This window comes from Adelges cooleyi, unplaced genomic scaffold (assembly GCF_023614345.1).
Source record: "Adelges cooleyi isolate 19-005CV unplaced genomic scaffold, UGA_ACOO_1.1 ACOO_flye_CR_arks_rails_tigmint_CR_PRNA_308, whole genome shotgun sequence".
Lineage (NCBI taxonomy): Eukaryota > Metazoa > Arthropoda > Insecta > Hemiptera > Adelgidae > Adelges > Adelges cooleyi.
In genome coordinates, this window is record NW_026095979.1 from 127,404 (window position 1) to 147,878 (window position 20,475).

Genomic DNA, 20,475 nt, shown 5'->3' on the forward strand with positions numbered 1-20,475 from the left:
TTAGTGATACATACCTAATGCTTACTGGGTTTAATATGCCCTAGTATGATATTAATAATCATAACACATGATTTTTGTAAAATCAATAACTGGTTAGTAAAACGTTAAAACAACGCTTGAAAATAATGTAAATATGTTAGTCAAAACGAAAAATGACTCTGTTGCTTATGTTAATAGTATTCGCAAAAACAATTCTAAAAAACATACTTACATTGCATTGTTTCCGTCGACAAAAAAAATTCTATTCGACAAGTCGTAAAAAAGCCTTTGAAGCATTCGGCTTAACTATCATTGAAGTTGTTTCAGTAAGTAATATTATCAAAACTTCCAAAGTAGTTTAATTGTACACTTTCATTATATTTTTCTAATTTTCATATTTTTTCAGCATATAGACCTTCGATAACATTTAATCCAATAGTCCTATTCCATTATACATCAAGGCCATAAGTAATTAATACTATCAGACTTTTACTTAAAATCAATTTTAATAGCAAATACCATTTTTTAAAAATTAAATTCTGTGGAAGAGTTCAGAAATATTGAAATTTAGATTTGAGGTTATTTGAGCTTGGGGGCATGGCTGATAAACATTCTTTACAATTTTGACTCGATTCGACAGTTTTTCGCCAAGTTATAGAAATTTGAAAAACCGACAACTTTTTTTTATAGGTTTTTTTCCGTTTTGGTGGTGAAGAAGTTGACTTTTTCTACTTTTGACTCACCAAAGTCACCAAATCACATATAATTTCGGATATGTAACGTAAATCGGGCCATAGTAAAACATAGTATTGTGTTAGCAGATACAAAAAAACACACATCATAGGAATTCTACTAGCTCGGCATCGATGCTAAAAAAACAGCTTTGTAAATAAACTAACAACGCTGCAAAATTTGTTTTTTTTTTACTGTATTGCCGAAATATGGACAACCAAAACTTACTTAGAAGTAGAACGTAGTGTAACGATCATATTTCACCTGACCGTTACTTCGCGTCCCAAACCTACTGACACAGCACCCCCGACTATAGGTAGGGGAACGGTCGCACACACAGGACAATGCACGTCGCATATCATCTAATTAACCAGTTGACTTTACCATCACGGACCGCCAATATCCTCGACCTTGCGCTCTATATTTTTGCCGTTTTACTACAAGCCGCCCATCCGACTATCTTTTGTGTGCGTCCGTTTCAACTCCGCTTTGACCAACCATTTCATCGTCCAACCCAGGTCAGAGTGTATATATATATATATTGTATAATTTTGTATTTTATTTAGAAACCCTAATTTAGAATAAAACATCTTGTAGCCTGCGGCTGAGAGTTAGATTATTTAACAGTGTGACCGCCCGTTCTAGCTCCTCGGGCGATATATTAAGTTAATAAGGGAGACTTTAAGGCCAATTAGACGTAGACAGCGGCCTAGCCAACCGTTTTCCCGTGGGGATCCGTCTATTTTAGCCTTATCGACGGCCACTTTGCCTAGTCTAGCCAGCTAGACAAGTAGGTCCGTTACAACTTGGTGGAGGCGCCGATTGCCGTTAGTTTTATTTTTACCCTGGGGGAGAACCCATTTTGCAAGGGAATAAGCTACGGCCACGACCCCATATAACTGCACTGATTAATTTATTCGCTCTCAGTTTGTGTTAAGGTGTTTTATTTTACGGTACAAATTGCTCTGGAATTTTAAAGGATATTTTATTTAACTTCAATTGCATTATTTTTATTTAATTAAAAATTAATTATGAGTATCACTCCGCAATGCTTTTCCGGTCGAATGACCGAAGATATTATTGGGTATTTTAAAGATTACGAACGAATTTCGGCAGCAAATACCTGGACTGACTGGCAAAAAGTAGTTATGTTTCCGCTGTACCTTAGAGAGGAAGCGAAGATTTTGTTTGAGAAGAATAGAGATGAAACTAATACCTTAACTTGGTCTATTTTAAAAAGGTGTTCACGGAATACTATAATTCCGAGGAACAACGAGCGCTTTTAAGAGAAAATTTAAATAGGAGAAAGAAACGGCCAGAGGAAACACTACAGGGTTACATTTTGAAAGTACTGGGAGAGTGTAAACGAGTAGATGAGAAAATGAGTCAGAAAGAGATAAGTAAGATAATTATGAAGGGGTTACCTCAGGATATATATTGGAGGATATATGCAATGGACAACTCTACGGTTGATAAGGTAATATCAAATATTAGGTCATATGAGGCGGACATGGCAGCAATTAATAATAATGGAAGCGAAATAGAATTATTGAGGAGAGAGATTGAGATACTCAAAGTTAGCAAACATAATGATATTAGTGATGAGGTAAGACTATTGAGAGAAGAGCTTGAGGAACTTAAAGCTAACATAAATAATAGACCGTTTAAAAGTAATAGTAATTTTAGAAGAAATTTTAATAACTATAGAAATAATGGCAGTAGATTTAATGGTAACGGTGAAGGAAAACATTTTAACAAGCGCGATAATAATAATGATTATAAGAATAGAAGTTATCATAATGACGACGCCGCATCCGATAGCAGATATGGACGAAATAGACCTAGGAGTAGTTCTGATTATGGTAGAAGTGAGGAAGACGATTTTGATAACAATAGTGAAAACGATTACAACGCGCGTTTTAGGAATAATGATAGACAAGAGAGTAAAAATTATAATACTCCACCCCGAGTAGAAAACATAGGTAGCTGTGTAATTAATAATGCAGATTATAAAGGGAATAATCCAGTAATCATAGGTGTTTTAGATAATGTATCACATCATTTTACTGTTGACTCAGGCGCGACTACTAGCGTTATTAACGAAAATATGCTTCCCAAAAATCATGTAATTAGTTCTTACGGGAGGACAAAATTATATACAGCCAATGGTTCAAAATTAGATTTAGTTGGCAGGTCAACTATTAAAGTATATTTTAATGGTGTTCCTGTAAAAATACAATGCGCGGTCGTGCGAAATTTGAATTGTAATAGTCTTCTTGGAGTTGATTCTCTAATTAAATATAAGGGCGTAGTTAACTTTGTTAAGTCAAAAATACAACTTAACGTAAATAATAAGGAAATACACATCGATTTTTTTAAAAATGATAATAATGGAATTAATATAAATAGGGTTGAAGATAATAACAACAATTGTTATTATATGGCTAATAAGAATGTGAATAATAAAAATAGTAGGATTAGCCAGAATACTAGGATTAATAATGGTAAAAGGAATTTTAAGAATTGTGTGCATAGTAATCATAGCGCTAATAAGAATATTAAGTTGGGTAACTTTAATTATTATAAATATTATAGACACCCCCGTGGGTTAAATAATAATCATTCTAGGACTGTAATCAATGGGAAAAATAGGACAACCCAAAATTATTATAATGGAACTAGAAATAGGAAGTTTGAATATAACTGTAATAAGTCTACTTTTAATGCTTTTAACGATCAATCTAGAAAGGGTATTAACAATAGACAGAGACCCAATTATACTAGCAGACCATTTATCTCTAACCAGCAATATAACATAGGGGACTTAGACTATAACCTAGGAACCCAAATTATGTCTAAACTTTAATTCCTCTGTTTTCCTCTGTCTCTTGATGGAAATTCCAAGAGGCAGTATAAGGAAAAAGAAAAATAAATTTCTATTTTTCTTTTGTAAAAGTATAATTTTTTGTTTTTTTTTTGGGGGGAATCATACATATAATTATATTATGCGCGAATATATAAATTATTTACTTATGTTAGGTAGCGTCTTTAAAAATATAAATATAAATTGTAATTCACATTTCTCACGGTGTGATTACTAGGAATACATCTAGCAAAAAAAAATAACACATATTTCCTTGGAGGCAGACAACTGCCGTTGCAGATTTTATAATTTCAAACTAACCGTTATCCCGTAATTATAAACGTTCGATTGTAAGGCAATGCCTCTTTCTGTTATTGCGTTGTCAGAAATGAATCATGGACATGTCCGAGTCTTATTTTCTGACAATCCTTGGACACCAATTCCCGACTCACACTTTATCCTATTATTTGAATTTGACACGATTATAAAATATTATAATACGATTCCTTGACCGTTAGAACAGAAATTTAAAACAACGTATTTAAAAGTGATGATCATGATTTTAACGGAGAACAATAATGTAACATGTACAATCTCAGACGGTACCCGAGACGATATATACACATACACACGCACACAGCCGTATGTGCCGGTGATCGCAATGTTTTGCTGACGCTGTAATTTCTGGGACAATTTTTATTGTAATATTACGTTAGAAGGTTTTAATATTATTTTTCATAATAGTAAATAAATAATTGATTTTTTTTTTTTTTCCTCGAGACAAAGTAAATTATATTATCAAAATATAAAAGAGTAAATATTATCGGTCTGTGCCGTGCAATTATGCAAACGTGTGGAAATAATTATCTTTATATTTTGCCCCGTAAATATAAATAAGCAATTAGGATCGGAACGCCATTTATGTATTACTGTAATTTCCAGAAGTAGGTCATTTTATGGTCCATTTTAGTCGCGACCCCTATTTGTCAGCCTAGGATAATATGAACTAGGTCAATTTTTTTTCCAACTATATTAGAATTTAATATTCACTTACTACTTCTGCCGTACGCCTATTGCTAAGTCATCAATACTACCGAATTATTTGCCGATTTTATTTACATCATCGTTTTTGCCGACGCGTACTAAATAGTACCTATTTGCCGTTTGTTTCATCTTTAGCCGCACGTTGCCGCCCGCAGCCATAGGAGGCGATCATATTCGCCGCACGTTGCCGCTTTTAAGATAATCAATTTGAATTTGATTTTGTATGTTTTTATTTGCCGATTGCCGTTTTTGCCATGGCCATAGATCGCCGCAATTTTAAATTGCCGCAGACCTATTGTTGCCGATATTGCCGCCTAAGTGCCGCATTTTAACCGCAAAGTTCAATATTTTATTGATTTATTTTGCCGTTGGTCTGGAGACCAACATTTTTACCACACCATATAACACATATCTTTGAATTTCGAATGTCGATCATATGGGTAGTTTAAGAGAAAGGAGTAGCTAACCTTTATTTTATACGTCCGGATCGAATTTTTGAATTTTAAATATTTTGGTTGTTAATACGCGAATGTCATCAGCGATTTTGGTAGTGAATAAATACATATTTCCGGTTGGTTACCGTTGAGTTTTTATATTTTATTTGTACGGCTGTTTAGTCTCTGCGTTTGTTCAGATTGACTGTTACATTATTATTTGGCAAATATTTTCCCGGCTAACCCCCGGTGGCCGTCCGGTTTTACCGTTGACATGTTTTTTACACGGCACTGTCTCTGACGATCTCAGATTGACTTATTTTACTTGTTGAATAATATTTTATTATTTTTTTCAACATCAATGGACGACTATTATGTCAGGTCACGAGTTGTCATCACATTATGCGGCGTATTCATTTTTCGGCTTCATAAAATAATTTCGGATTAGTTAATGAAATAATGACTGATATTTTACACGGCGTTTCGTTTTCGATTAACTGTTTTTGACTATGTTCACATTAAATCGGATTTTAACGAATTTATTTTATTGACACAAGGTGTGCAGATGCAACCAATATTTTCTTTTTACGGCGATTTTATTTTTATATGCATAATTTTGCGCATGCTGATTTTCGTAACTATATGAAATTATTTTGAAATAGTTTCGTTTATTTATTTTTTATTTTAATAAAAATATTTTATTTTTCTTATGAGAACACTTACAATTTTAAAGGGTACTTACGTTAAATGACGTCCGAGTTGCTTGTATTATCAAACCCAAAATGTCTGACCACATAATTGATTCTATTCTTATTTAAATGTTAATTTTCCAAAGCAATGTGTATTTAGGGGCTATATAAAATTATTTATCAATTAATTATACTGTATTTCATTAAGTATATATATATATGTATGTCTTATTAAGTCGACTTTTATATTAAGTTTTAGGCGCAGCGGTACGGTGGTCAACTTTTAAAACTGTCTTTTTAAAGACAACCTGTTTGTTAATAATGCCTTTGTTTTACATATTTTTATTATATACATATATATTGACCGATTGTTATAGTTAAAATAAATCATTTCCTAGACATACGATACGCCAAAGGCGCAAGATTAGCCGACGTCAAAATATTTTTTGTAATTTTTTTTTGTATCGTATGTGTAATTTTTGTATACATTTTAGAAGAAAAAAAACCGCGTAACGACCTGGGGACGGACATAATTACTTTCTTTAATTTAAATTGTTTACGGAAAACTACCCTACAATTAATCAAAATACACCGAAGGTGCGTGCATTCTTTAACTTAAGTGTATATTGTGAATGGTCTGGTTTTTTATGCAGCTTTTTCCCCAGAGCCATTAAGTTAACTTAAATTCTATTAATTTGTGATTACACATCATTTTATTTTATAAATATTATTCACCGGATGCACGCCCACATTGTTTGTGACCCAACAGATTTTAACTTAATAATGACGAAATTTTTAAATGTGGATTATTGTTAAATTTTAAGAACACTATTTTTGGGGAGGACTTTGCGAAGACCTGGTGTTCCGTTTTTGCCCCGAGCTTATGCCAAGAAAGCGACGATAGGGCGGGCCATTTTCCGATGCAGAGGGAATGCAACAATGATGTGGCCCTAGACTGAGAGGGATGTCCTTCCAGCACTTAGAAGTCACCAAAAGTCCACCAAAAAAAAAAAACAAGTGTTCTTTCCCCCACTTAGTTTTAAGGGTTCACCTTTATTTTCAGGAATTTTTGTACCACCATTTCGTTTCTTTTGCTTTTCAATTCTTTTTTTTGACTACCCTTAACTTTATACGACTAGGTCCGAGGTCGGACCTCTACGGGGGAGGGGCAGCTGTAACGATCATATTTCACTTGACCGTTACTTCGCGTCCCAAACCAACTGACACAGCACCCCCGACTATAGGTAGGGGAACGGTCGCACACACAGGACAATGCACGTCGCGTATCATCTAATTAACCAGTTGACTTTACCATCACGGACCGCCAATATCCTCGACCTTGCGCTCTATATTTTTGCCGTTTTACTACAAGCCGCCCATCCGACTATCTTTTGTGTGCGTCCGTTTCAACTCCGCTTTGACCAACCATTTCATCGTCCAACCCAGGTCAGAGTGTATATATATATATATATTGTATAATTTTGTATTTTATTTAGAAACCCTAATTTAGAATAAAACATCTTGTAGCCTGCAGCTGAGAGTTAGATTATTTAACAGTGTGACCGCCCGTTCTAGCTCCTCGGGCGATATATTAAGTTAATAAGGGAGACTTTAAGGCCAATTAGACGTAGACAGCGGCCTAGCCAACCGTTTTCCCGTGGGGATCCGTCTATTTTAGCCTTATCGACGGCCACTTTGCCTAGTCTAGCCAGCTAGACAAGTAGGTCCGTTACAGTAGTCATAATTTAAAATTTAAAAAAAAACATTGTTCGTAGTTTTTTCTTGTATTGTTTATGATAAAAGTTTTTTATCCATACCGCACATACTTTAAATAAACATTATACCGGGTGATCCATCTTATGTAAGACACATATTGTACACACTGTATCACTTAGTTAACATGGGTGCTTGTTATTTATTGTTTGTAAGCACATAAAAACATGTTGATGCAAAGTTCGCTTAACTATATATACATACAAGTACCACCTTGTTTTCTAAACTCTCATCACTTTAAAAATACTTGTCCAAAACTGGTTATCAACCGTTCAATTTTTTTGAACGTTTACTAAATTTAAAAAGCTTATGGAATATATGCGATACCATTTAAGTTTAAAAAGCCGTTTTAAAGAAAAACTAAGTAAGAAAGAGGTCGAACTAAAAAAAATTGTGAAACATTGAGATTAGGTACAATGTATAAAAATGACATAAAAAAAAAATGTAATTTCTTATATAAACCTATGAGACATTGAGTGGCCTATGATAAAAAAAACACCCTGTATGTATACATATTTGTAGTATTGTTATTATCGGAGTAACCTATAAAACAAATAACATGTTTATAAGAAAAATGTGTTGAATATATAGTGATTTATACCTAATACTCCTTATGTCTAATATGACCCCCGCTCAACGATGGCGTTTGTTTTAGTAAATTCAATAACTGGTTAGTAAAACGTGAAAACTACGCTTAAGAATAATATAAAAATGTTAGTCAAAACGACTGAATGTTGCGTATATTACTAAATTCACAAAAACAAAATTACATTGCATTGTATAGGACGACATCATATAGGCAATTCGACATATCTAAAGTAAATCGGGCCATAGTAAAACAAGTTATCGTGTTTCCAGGTACAAAAAAACACACATAATAGGAACTGATGCTAAAAAACCGCTTTGTAAATAAAATAAGAACGTTACGTATACCTATATGAAATTTTAAATGCATATCAATGATGCAAAATTTTATTTAAAATTTTGATTTTCTATCTTTTAAATACAACTCAAGTTCAAGCTATTTTTCATCTTGTAAATAGTTTAAAAAAAATATATATATATTTTTCTAAGGAATTTTTCATCCAAAACATTATTGTATTTCGATTATATCATAACTGACTATAGGTGGAATCTGTATTTTTTGTAAATCGATCTCTAACTACACCATCTCTAATTACAACCGATTAAACTAAAGTACACATCTAAAAAAAATTCCACCCAAGTAATTAAAATGAACTCGAATTATCCTAAGATTTATTTTTCCAGATAAAAATGAAAATTTCCTGTATTTTTATATCAGTATTCTGCGTAAATGTCATATCGATGGCAGATATAAGTATAAGTAAGTATGTTATTTTCATACTTACCCACACAAGGTAGACAAAATTCTAAAAAAAATTAATACTAAACTTGTCTTTACAGTGGACTTTATAGAGTTGGTTGAAATTTCAAGTAAGTAATATTTTTTAATCATACAGACTAACTTTGTACATTCTTAAATTTTGCGATTTTCATACATACCTATTTTTTAAAAACATTTACTACAGACGTGCAACTCCGAAAAGCTTCTACATATAAAGTTAAAATTGGTGAAAGTAAGATAATAATATAAAATTGTTGAGCAATGATTACATGTCAAATTATTTGTAAATCAAATATAAGTTTATTTAAGTATTTAAGAGGATGCCATCCATCCATTTTTACGGTATAAAAATAAGAGTTGGCTCTTATGATACAGTTTTTTCAAAAAATGACTAAAAAAAAGTCACCTTTAACACCTGAAAGTAATGAACTTTGACTTTATTATGTTAAAATGTTGTAAATCATTTCCAACACTCAACTTATTAAAAACACGAGCGGAGTGGCATCTTTCTAAAGTGGTAGTTTTATATTCTCGATTGAGTCTGTACACATGGGCAGTCTCTCACATGGGCACGAGCCCTCACTAAAAGTTACTATAAAACACTATGACCACACCTGATTCTAGAAATTGATAATTTACCCCAACAGGTGCAGTCGCTTAATATATAGTGTAAATATTTTAAATGATTTTTATATTAATTTTGATTTTATTTGGAACTTTTCTATAGGTCAAACCCTTATAGATGGATTGGTGTATGTACTTACAGAAATGATAACTAAAGAACACTATGCAATGAGTAATAATAATTGTGTGTTAACAAAAAAAATCTTAGTTATAGAAGAAATGAATATAAAATAAACAAAAATGTATCTTTAACCCTCTCACCGCCATTGTGTTTTACACACTGCAACACGTCCCAAACATCGCCATCATAGAAAAAGGTTTCGTAGTTATTTAATTGATTGAAGCATAATACCATGTCCAGGACATTAAAAGGGTTAACGCTTATGTTCAGTGATAATAATCTTATTTTATCTTGTTCTACTCCCCCATTAGATTAAATTCAGACGTTGTCATATCATTAGGTTTCGAATGTATTTAATATAATAGAGCTAAATATTTTGTTCCGAATTACTAATACACGTATTATTTTTTTTTAACTTTTCTACTTTAGTTTATGATATAATATAAAATTTAATTCAATACCATTATTTTTTGTATTGCTAATTTCAGAGGATTATAATCAAATGTTCATTGTACCGGGTAATAATTCCATAATAATATTTCCACGCAGTCTTTTGGTAATCATTAAGTATACAAAGTTTTCATTTTGATTTCAGAATATGCAGATACTCACAAATATGAATTTCTACAACGTAAACAATTACTATATTAACCTATATTTTACACGTAACTATATGTATAATATTGATTTCTATTACAAGAAAATACATACAAGTTTATTTTATTTTCAAATTTAGATGCCATGTCGACAGAAAAAAATATTTTGCAACCGAAAATATTCGAAACAATAGGTGAATATTTTTAGTAAACAATTTTTAAGCGTGTAATCAAACAATTTACAAAAAGATTATATTAGTACATGTATTAGTATTTCAAACAAATTTTTAAACAATTTCAATGTACATGAAATACGTTTAGGTTCATCAAGGATTAATAGTTCACAAGAACTATTGTGAAAAACATAATTAATATACATAAATAAATTAGATTATTATACAATTTATTATGATGAATGCATTTTTTCAAACGTTGCAACTTGCTAGAGAATAATTTTATAATTTTAAAAAGTTTTGCATTAATTAATTAGTCAAAGTAAATTGATTTTTCGAGTATCTGTTATGGTTAATATAACAACCTGGTTTAAGTAGTTGTAAAATTGTTTTAAATTCTTGTTTCAGGTATCCCTGCTGATGAACCTAAAAGTAAATACGAAGTTATTCAATAGTTAATTAATATAAACGCTTTATTTGGCATTGGTAATTGAATCTATTATGGATAAATACAGCAAACCGAGGTTGAATAGTTTAAATTATTTTTACAGGAATTCCGGTGGATGATGATAGTAACCAAAGTAATTACAAAGTTATTCATTAGTAGTAAAAAGAAACTTATGATTTTATTGAACAATCAAATGTTTTTTATACATTAGTTTGTTTACACATTATTGACAATTATGTAAATTTTAAAAACACTTAAATGATTAGTTGGTGTAAGTAATTTTATTTTTTGAGAGACTGTTATGGATAATATAACAATTGGGTTCAAAAAGCTTTATATATGTTTTATATTTATGTTCCACTAATACCTATGCCTGCTGCTACAGCCAAAAGTAATTACAAAGTTAATTTAGTAAAGTTTAGATGGGGAGAATTACTATCATACTAATTATAATAACTATTATATTTAAGGTAATTTTTGGAACGGCGTTTATCAATTTTTTACATTTTACACAAAATACAACTTTTAACGTAATAGATTGTTGACGTTTTATGTTAACAAATACTTATTATATATATAAATACTTATATGTATATATACAAATGTAGACGACATTTATATTTTCATTAGTATTGCTTTGTCTGCGGACCATTAAATCCTACAAACTAAAGTTATTTTATTTCTTGACTGGGCTCATCTCCTTGGTTATTATGATCCTTCTTTCAGAAGCTGTAAATCTTTCCTTCATGATTTCTTCGTGGTATTCGACTAAAACGAGTTATCTCTATAGAAGATTGGACTCTTCTATATTTTGTTTATCACATAAGTATGGTAGCTAACATGTACATACGAGCTATTGGCTTAATCTTAATACTATATTTTGAATTGATTGATTGGTTAAATTAATCTGTTTTTGGATATGTTATGTTTTTTTCTGTTATGGATAATAAAACAACCGGATTGGATTAACGGTATCAATATTTAAATTTTTGTTACAGTTCCTACTATTCCTGCTGATACGACCAAAGGTAATTACAAAGTCATTCTTGAATTATAAATAGAAGTTATGATTTGATTGAATGTTACAACTATTTTTATATAGTTTTTTATTCATAATTTAAGTTAGAGAATTACTAACATAATAATTATAACAACTAAGATATTTAGGGTAATTTTTGGAACGGCGTTTATCATTTTTTAACATTTTACCACAAAATACCATTTTTAACGTAATAGATCATTATTACCCGACAGACAAATACGATACTACTTTTTGTTGTTTGATATGCTTTTGAAGAGCCGGTTGAATCATATCGTATATGTATATATACAAATGTAGACGACATTTATATTTTCATTAGTATTGCTTTGTTTGCGGACCATTAAATCTACAAACTAAAGTTATTTTATTTCTTGACTGGGCTCATCTCCTTGGTTATTATGATCCTTCTTTCAGAAGCTGTAAATCTTTCCTTCATGATTTCTTCGTGGTATTCGACTAAAACGAGTTATCTCTATAGAAGATTGGCCTCTTCTATATTTTGTTTATCACATAAGTATGGTAGCTAACATGTACATACGAGCTATTGGCTTAATCTTAATACTATATTTTGAATTGATTGATTGGTTAAATTAATCTGTTTTTGGATATGTTATGTTTTTTTCTGTTATGGATAAATAAAACAACCGGATTGGATTAACGGTATCAATATTTAAATTTTTGTTACAGTTCCTACTATTCCTGCTGATACGACCAAAGGTAATTACAAAGTCATTCTTGAATTATAAATAGAAGTTATGATTTGATTGAATGTTACAACTATTTTTATATATTTTTTTATTCATAATTTAAGTTAGAGAATTACTAACATAATAATTATAGCAACTATTATATTTAGGGTAAATTTTGGAAAGGCGTTTATCAATTTTTAACATTTTACCACAAAATACAATTTTTAACGTAATAGATTGTTGACGTTTTATGTTAACAAATACTTTTGACTCGACAGACAAAATACGATACTAGTTCTTGTTCTTTGATATATTATTAGAGAGTCGGTTGAATTATATCATATATGAATATATACAAATGTAGACGACATTTATATTTTCATTAGTACTGCTTTGTCTGCGGACCATTAAATCCTACAAACTAAAGTTATTTTATTTCTTGACTGGGCTCATCTCCTTGGTTATTAGGATCCTTCTTTCAGAAGCTGTAAATCTTTCCTTCATGATTTCTTAATTCGTGGTATTCGACTGAAACGAGTTATCTCTATAAAAAATTGGCCTCTTCTATATTTTGTTTATCGCATAATCACGGTAGCTAACAGGTAGTTAACAGGTCCATACGAGCTATTGGCTTATTCTTAATACTATATTATGAATTGCTTGATTGGTCAACTTAATCTGTTTTTGGATATGTTATGTTTTTTTCTGTTATAGATAAATAAAACAACCGGATTAGATTAACTGTATAAATATTTTTAATTTTTGTTACAGTTCCTACAATTCCTGCTGAGACGACCAAAGGTAATTACAAAATCACTTTTGAATTATAAATAAAAGTAATGACTTAATTGAATAATACGACTTTCTTTTTATAGTTTTTTATTCATAATTTAAGTTATAATAGTTTGACGCACCTAAATTAATTCTTGTCAAAAAAATCGGCTATGTTTTAGCATTGAACATTCTTTAGCATTGGCCCTCCAGCCCCACAACAATATAACATAACGACAATAAGTTTCAATATGGAAGTAGCGTGCCTACTTTAAACGTACAATAACATATAAGATGCCATCGCAATAATAGCTAGGCGTCCTCGTCATGCAAACATATAGCCTGAACATATAACTAAGATTATACTATCGTCATAAATCGCTAAGAGATTGTAGATCAGAAATCATCAACATTCAGGAGCCAGCAGGCTAAAGCATGTTCCATGTTTTATATTTTTAGCCATTAAGTAGACTGTTAACTTTTTTGACTGAACTTACATAATAAATGTCGAAGTCAAATGATGAAAGAACGTATGCCTATCGTTGTAAATGATTACCTGCATTAATTGGAATACACTTTTGTCCCCGAATATAATTAATAATGGATTATGATAAATTATTAATATGAGTTTCCTGCCATACAAATTATCATACAATGTTCGTACACTAAATTTTAAAGCAAGTCCTTCATTTTCTATCTGTGGAAAATTGCCTTCAGCGTGTAATAATATTTGTGATACTTTCAATTGAATTTTCAGATAAAAATTTAGTTTGCGACAATACTTTTGCTTTCTTATCTTCCTTGCATATTGTAGCAAAATAATTTTTTTGATTACAGATGTTTCAGTTATAGTCCTTGTATCGACAATATATACGACCCCATATCCCAAAACTTGGAATTCGCCCGACTGTCATCTTGTTTGAACTTGCGTGATTGCCTCTGATCGACTTCGTCCGTCTCCTATTCATTTTTATCTTCTATAGTAGCTTCTTTGGCAGTAACTATTTCTGAGAGGCTTATGAATTTTGTGCTTACTCTACAAGCATCTCTATCAAGTAATTGGGCTTGCACTTTCTCTGGATCCATACCCTTTACGAAAATGTCACAGACGACAGTAGACAACTCTGACAAGAAATTGCATTTGGATGCAAGGTTTTTGACTATGGCAAGTTATAATTTAAAAGAAATTGCTCCATGTGCTTGGAACGCATAAACTGTATACAATTTTATGAATTTTTTCACTTATTGATAAAAGCAATATAGCTTCTTTTGAACTACGTATACAATTCCGTTTGGCAGAAAAAAATGTCTGTGCTTAGATTCGAATATGGTCACGTCCATTTTAGGTTCAAATATTCCGTGGTTCCAAATACTTGATAGAATTTAATTATTTGTATTGGTTTCAGACATAAGTTTTTTTTTTTGTTAAGTTCGCCGTACTTAATATACATGTAAATAATTTTTATTTACTTTTAGTTGACAGTATGTGAAATATAGAATTTCCTTAGTCACCCATTAAGTATATAACACTGGTATGAGAGATAACACAAAACATAAAATTAATAAAAAAATAGTGTTATTCCTATCACATTTTCCTTTGGTCTCTACCAATGAATACGATTCATAGCAAATTGCATAGTGTCAATTTTTCTTGTTTATACTTATTTTTAGCTCAAGTTATTTGTATTATAATTTTCTGTTTCGTATAATGTTACATATTATACATTTTCTATCTTTGTATTATACTTCTTATTATATTGCGTATTTTTCTTCATATATTGTACTTTGTATGTGTTATTTGTGTAATAAAAACGTATAAAGACTTTAAATATCAAAATATAACATAAATACGGATATATTTTAAATATGATATTTTTAACAAGCTTATATATAATTTTATAAAGGTAAAGAAACTTCAAAATGCCCCACACTTGGCGGAATGGCGAAAAATATTGTTACTCAAAGTTTTAAAATGATAGGTAAATATAAATTTACAATTTTAAAGATATTACTTTTTATTACAGCATGATTCTTTATGGATAACATAATCAATTTTTTTTAAATTATATTGATAATTTGTGGGTTATTTTTAGAGATACTTTAATTTTTGTATTTTACAGTATTACCCATACATTCAAATTTCTAGAGTGAGGGGGGGGGGGCAATAGCGGCTCTATATTTACACTTTATTCAGCATTGATTAATTGTTATAAACTGTTATAAAAAAAATACTAAAATAATAAATACATACCGGGTTTGACTAACTATGTAGTTGAACTGTTTTTTTGTTATAGGTTGTACTCCGCATGATAATGAAAACCAAAGTAAATACAGTTTTTCGTTAGTAGAAAATAAAACTTATTGCATGTTTAAAAGATAAAATTGTCTTTATATTTTTTTGGTTTTTCACAATTTTGACCATAAAATAAATGTTTAAAACACTTAAATAGAAAATAACTAAATAGAAAAGACAAAATAATAAACATAAAAAAATAGAATATTATAAAATTTAGAGTGATGAAGGCTTTCATTCAAACGTTGCTAGAGAGTTATTTGATGTTATTAATAAATTTAGCTTCGATTGGTAGTTCTATCTAATTTTATTTTTAGAGTGACTGATATGTGTAAATATAACAACTGGTTTTAAATAAGTGTACGATTGTGTATATTTATGTGACAGGCAATCCTCTGCCTGCTGTTTCAAGTACAAGCACTGCCCTGCTAACGGGAAATGCAGTAACTACAAAAATATTGAAAATGAGGTTTTGGTGTTATATTATTTATGAGATTATTCTGCATTTAATTTGATAAGGGTTCATACAGAAAAAACGACATCTTCTGGCTTAAAATTCAATTTTAAAAAATCGTAACTACAGAATGTGTACAAAAATCTTATATTTCCTAGAGCAAAACGCAGTAATTAACAATTCCTACGATATAAAGTCGTATGTACACTGTAGTTACTGCCTTTTCAGTAATGACTCAAAACGTTCAATGCCTTTACTGCATTTTATTCTAGTAACACAACAACTTTGTTGTTATCATTTCCTGCCAATTGTCGTAAGAGCTTCAGTTATCATAATAATTTATACTGATAATAAGTCCCCCAAAAAAACCAACAAAAAAGCTAACCGTGTCATGCTTAAAAATATAGTTGCAATTAGAGTTGAACGAGGACAGTATGATCTTTTATACAAAACTAACCTAACCGATGAAAATTATAGGCGTTTAGACTTTATAAAAAGCGGTTACATTAATCAAGCAGTTTCAATGCCTTCAGCCAAAGTCGCTCCCTGTGGAATTCCACAGACTAAAAGAAATGAAATCCTAAATACTCTTAAACAAGTTCTACTAGAAGACAGGAAAGTTTTTTGGAAAAATTTACCTGTTTTTTTAATTTAAATGTTGTAAAAAATATATTTACAGTAATCTTAAATGTCAAAAGTATGAACCCCTTTTTTTAAATTATTTGTTAAAGATTATATATCAAATTTGTATTTTTTTATAATAATTATTATTATTAAAAAAATTAAGTTAACTATAATAATTTATGTACATTTAACCATGTTTATAAGGGTTCCTTAATTAGGTTTTAAGTACTGTGATTTGTTTTTAATTTTTTTTTTGTATATTGTTCATTGTTTAAAACTTATAGTTAGGTACTCATTACATTACTATTATTATGATAATTTAATATAACAAAATTATGTGATAATTTATAAGACAAAAAGTATTTTAATTAATGACTTGTAAGTGTTTTTTATTTGTACTAATTAATTACTGTAGTTACTGCATTTTCTACAAATAGTGGTATATTATGATATTTATGATACTGCATTTAATATTTGTAACGCCATATGATATTATGTAGATAATGCTAAAGTAAAAGGCAGTAACTGTGTTATTATGTGACAAATTTCAGGAATAATGTATTAATCACAAAATGTATAGTATCTTTGAATTTCTGACATAAATTTCCATCTGTTTCATTCAAAAGGTATACTTACAGTCTTAAACTAATTACAAAAACAATATAAATACAAAAGTTCATTTTCCCGAAAACTTGATTTTTGTAGTTACTGCCTTTCCCGTTAGCAGGGCAGAGCACAAGTAGTTACAAATTTATTCGTTAGTTATAAATGGATTTTATGGCTTGGTTGAACGATAACATTTTCTTTATATATTTTTTGTTTACACAGTAATTACAATAAATATATCCAACAGGTTCGATTAACTACATCATTTATATGTTTTTTTGTTACAGGTTTTTATCCAGCACCTGATGCCCAATACAAAAGAACATACACAGCTACTCGTTAGTAGTAAAAAGAAAATTATGGCTTGTTTGAAAAATAAAATTTGCTTCGTATATTTTTTTATTCACACAACAATTGACTTTAAGTTGGGAAGACTTATTTTAAGGGTTCTAGAATGGAGTATTAATTTAACACTATTTTAAACAAAGGACTAGATAAGAATTGAGCGAATACAGAATACATTTTTGCCTATATCGCACTTTTACTAAAAATACTGCATCCTCTCACGACTACATCACTGTCCGCACTTTTCATAACATAGCTTCTTTACCTTAGCTGATCATCGGAAAAACGCTGTACTCTATTTTATTTGTTCACCCTTTTAGGCTTCATTAATGCTCCTTATATTCAAATTACCATATATTTTTTCGTTCCTTCCCACTCTATTTGTACTTACGAATATATAAATAAATATTTTATTTTCAAACGAGTTATTCATACATACATTTATACAGGTATTGAAACTTCACGTCTGAAAGAACTTGGAAAGGCGAGAAGAGATATTACTGGAAATGTTATAATAAATGTACTTACCCAAAAACTAGGTGATTATAAATATTGAGTATTGATGCTTTTAACGACATATATTTTTTATAGCATGAATCATTATTGATAACTGCATAGTTTATAGGCTACTTAACACGACCAATATTTGTTAACTTATTAAACATTTTTGGTTTTTCTTTTTTGAGACACTTTAGTTTTTGTTATTTTATAATATTTACATTAACATACATAATATTTAATATAACATTTAAATGTTTTTGAAAAGCTCTAACAGCTAGAATAAGTTGCTTAAAGTTACGAGTCGAGAACTAGTTTTGGATAATTAGTTTATAATTAATTTTTGTTCCCTTCCGTTATGTTAATAACTTTGAAAAGAACTATCCTAAAGAGTTATCGATCACTCAAAATGATCTTAAACGGAAAATTACCCTATTTGTATTCATAATTATTTCAATTATTTTGATTACTGTGGTCGCTTTTTCCCGTTTTTCGACGTTTCCATGAATTTTCACCTCGTTTTTTGGGTTTTCTAAGCGTGTTTAGGGGTCCCCGTATTAATTTTAGATATTTTATGTAACATTTTTCAACTTTCTAAAAAAAATTCTTAAATTTTGGTCAACTCAAAAAAAAACAAATTTATAAATTATAAACTCATTTTTAATGACTCTATTACTAAAAAAAAAAAAAAATAAAATACACAATTTTTTTCAGGAAGCTGACATTTTTTCAATGATACATATTATATAAATAATTGTATAACTTGTATTAATTACATTTAGTATTTGAAGGGGTCAATGGATAAAGGTATTAACTAACATTTTTTTCGAAAATGCATTTTATTGCATAAATAAAAGGGTTATAGTGTCATAGTATAGTATAGAGTATCTCTAGACCGATAGTTTTCCTCTTATAAGTTATTTCATTTATTGAATATACAAAAGTTTCATAGCTTTCGTTTAATATTTAGTTACAAAAGTCGCGTTCATGAAAAATTTCAAAAATGTCAGTTAACACCTTTATCCACTGAACCCTTCAATTGTGTCTTGCACAAAAAAGAAAAAATGATAGCTGACAAGTTAAATATGTCAATTTTTAACAACTGTTTTTTTATTTTTTAGATGAGTTTATCTCGGGTGGCCAGAAGTATCCTGTTCAAAATATTTGTGTTTTGATTGGAATATGGGTTAGTCTAAAAATGACTTCAAACACGTCTCTTTTAAACACTGGTGATGTTTGTGAAGTACAATTACTATTAGGGGATAAAGTTAGTAATATTGTAAAATACAGACCATTTAAATGCATATATCACCAAGTAAAAGCAAAGGACATTGATGGTCGAATGGAAACACTAACTGCACAACTACGAGATAATTTAAGTATTCCACTTAAGTTTAAATAATAAATAAATACATTTTTCCCATTGCACTAACTTATTTTATATTGCATGTATTTATTTATTGTTATTGTTATGTGGTATTGTTGTTTAATTATTATTATTATCTTTATAATCATCAGCTGTTTGTCATATGCAAAATAAAATAAATAAATTCTAAAATAAACTCACGATTTGAAACATATTTGTTGTGGTTTATTATTATTATTATTGCGTACCTATGGTTTTATTTTTACCGAAAGTAGACTATTCATGACCTAGATTTGTTACCTAAGAGGGAGAGGATAGTAAGCTCTCGCCAAACTGTACAGGGTAATTAATTAAGGATAAGACACTCATTTTCTCGGAAGATATAAATATTTTAAACAATATTTGTTTCCAATACTTTTAGGTACATATTGTACTACATTTTTACATCCCTTATTCGTAAAAAAATATATAAATGTGTTATTTTTAAATGGAAACACCTATATTTAATTCCATATATTAGTATGGAAAAAATAAAATAAAATATTAGCGTTTGAATTTTTCATTTTCATTTATCAGTTCGTTTGCTATGACTTAGTAAAGATATTATATTTCTCTTAATTAATGCCTTATTTCTGAGGTGTATCGAAAACCAGTAGCCAACCAATATTTATGCTCGTATTATCCGATAACCGTCAAAAACCAGACGGCAGATAAGCAGTTTTAATCTAACTATTCAAACATACTGGGGGATGAAACGGTTGACCATAAATAAACTGGTATCAAATCTGTGGCATAGTGATTTAACCACAGCGACCATAACCGTGGTACTCACGCAACAGCCTTATAACATATATTTTTGACTATTTTTTTTTTTTTTATAAACACATTGCCGAATTATTACAGATTGTAGCTGTAGCCGCCAATGATTGTGCATAATTGTTATCA

General features: G+C 29.9%; 1 long non-coding RNA gene across 1 annotated transcript; it reads left to right on the top strand.

Moving 5' to 3' along the window:
* The first annotated feature begins 969 nt into the window (after positions 1 to 969).
* Positions 970 to 7,274, top strand: LOC126839843 (uncharacterized). Its single transcript, XR_007685979.1, has 2 exons — positions 970 to 1,027; positions 6,986 to 7,274. It is a non-coding gene; the product is annotated as an uncharacterized LOC126839843 (long non-coding RNA).
* Positions 7,275 to 20,475: the final 13,201 nt, after the last annotated feature.